Source organism: Somniosus microcephalus, chromosome 12 (genome assembly GCF_052327205.1).
Source record: "Somniosus microcephalus isolate GS21.2 chromosome 12, FLI_Smic_1.0, whole genome shotgun sequence".
Classification (NCBI taxonomy): Eukaryota; Metazoa; Chordata; class Chondrichthyes; order Squaliformes; family Somniosidae; genus Somniosus; species Somniosus microcephalus.
The window spans coordinates 44,467,220-44,469,498 of NC_140998.1; the positions used below are offsets into that span (position 1 = coordinate 44,467,220).

Genomic DNA, 2,279 nt, shown 5'->3' on the forward strand with positions numbered 1-2,279 from the left:
AAATGCCAGTAAGTCAGTAAGAGCAAAATCCTGAGGTCAGATCCTTCATGTTATTTTAAAGCATTTTGAATGTTGAAGTCCAGGATTTAAATTTTCAGTTGCTTTTTCACCAGTTGACAAGTGACTTCAACCCTCAACTTTTCAACAGGTTTCTGCTAATTCTCTGTATGCACTCACACACATACCACCGGCATGGTTGCAGAGCCGCACACACACACACATACACATACACAAACAAGTACACATGACTTATATTCCCTAGTATTAAATTACATGTAAGGACCCGTGACTCTCAAATGAACAATTGCACTATGGTGGATTTTATCTAATCACCCACGGGTCAAAAAAAATTAAACACAAGAGACTCATCAGAATTTTAATTGTTGACTTGGCAATCAGAACTCAGGTTTGTAATTAGCCAACACATTTGTACACAAAGAAAATAAACTCGTTTTTAAATTAGATAGCTATTAATAGTCCTCAGAGCAAAACATAATACATGGTTATTGCAACAGATTGTACATGTTCCGTTTTGTTTCTTGTTATTGCCCAAATTTCCCTTGTTTCCATATGTTCTTTTGCTGAGAGAGCAGGAGGAACACCAATCCACAGTTCTGTGATTAGTGGCTGGGTGAGGTAAACAGTATTCATTTCTCATCCCTCGAGGTGGCACAATCTGGTATCGCAAGGTGTTCCAGTCTGAAAAATGGCTGAGAATTGATAAAACTCCTGGCAGCTGTGGCAGGTATATTTGAGTGAACGGAAACCCTGGGATTTTAATCCTCTCCACAACTGTTAGCCTACATGGCTGACCTAGTTTATTTTCCCATTGTGTTTGATCATTTTTAGGATTGTATTTTCGCTAAAATTTAGGAGAAAAAAGAGAAACACATGTTCACTTCTCAGAAGAGGTCCAAACCTCAACTCTATACACCTATGATCAGATCGTCTTTTGTTAAACCGTTCAATGGTATAACCTTTAAATATAGAAGTTAAAATCGAATAAGATTTTCTACTTTCCGAGTTGACTTTTTCATATTTGAATTACTGTACTCCAGTATTGTGAAACTGCATCATTAAAATGATTGCAGCATAATGATACACAGCTCATCACTTTAATTTGCTTGCCTTCCTATCAGCAGGCAAATAACACTGGCAGCCATTCTATTGTCACAGTAATATTCCAGTTAGAAATTACATTTCTATTGTCTAGTGTTGTAGGTAGTCATTAAAATACCATTAGTCAAGATAAAAGCTAGAAGCAAAACAAATTGTACAAGCTCATTCATTTTCATTGGTCTTCAGATTTAAAATGTAGAAAATGGCCGACTTTAAATACAATTAAAAAAAAATTCATACCCATTAAATTATATTAAAAAGATGGAGACTCAAGGAGTAGCTGTGGGGATATCATTTTTATTCCCTAATTGAGGAAGGTCGCAAAGCTGTTAAGTAATAAACTCTCCCTGATAAGTGGGATAATGTAGTGCTAGATAGAAAGAAAAAACTTGTATTTCTATTGTGTCTTTCACATCCTCCAGACACTCCAAGGTACTTTGCCACTAATGAATTGCTTTTTGAAGTGTAGTCACTGTTGTTCTATTTGCAAATAATTACAACAATTCGCTGATTATTCTTTTGAGCTTAAAATCTAATATTTATTTTAACGTTGTGGGAAATTACTTACTACTTGGCAAGGCCTGTAAAGTGGTGTTTCATCTACCTCCACCAGAGTTGGATGTTATGTCAATTGTTTTCTAAGTGGGGATTTGGTATCATCATTTGGACATGGAGTGCTCAGTGTCACGTAACCTGTCAATTAAGAAAAGAGTAATTGTAAACGTAACTCCACAACTGAAGAGCACTTAAAACTGTCACAAGAAGTCATTAAAAAAAAACACACCTCAGCACTTGACTCTAAACTGCTAGCATATCCAGTCAGAGAACAACGAGTATTCAGCTCCATAACCGACTAATCTGATATTCCAGACTTCTAACAGTTCAACGTTTCGCTTCTCAGTACTTTTTTCAAAATGGTGATCAAAGATCTGGTGAGAATGAAGCTGAAAGTAGACCTGCTTAGAATTTACTTAATGAGTATCATATTTTGTAGTTGAAATTAGTTCTGAGAAAAAAAATACAACAGTGGAAGTAAACCAAAGTTGTTTGTGATTTTAATATAAGCTGACATGTTAAATTTCATATTTAAAAATTTCCCAGTGTCTTAAAAGGTGAATTTCTGAAGTTTAATTATTCAAGTAATTTGGTTGGAGATATAT

The 2,279-nt window shown here is 35.1% G+C and overlaps 1 long non-coding RNA gene across 1 annotated transcript; it reads right to left on the reverse strand.

Annotated features, from left to right (window-relative positions):
* Window positions 1-362: 362 nt before the first annotated feature.
* LOC147109132 (uncharacterized) lies at window positions 363-1,807 on the reverse strand. Its single transcript, XR_015080414.1, has 2 exons — window positions 1,688-1,807; window positions 363-862 (listed from the first exon to the last, which is right to left on the reverse strand). It is a non-coding gene; the product is annotated as an uncharacterized LOC147109132 (long non-coding RNA).
* Window positions 1,808-2,279: the final 472 nt, after the last annotated feature.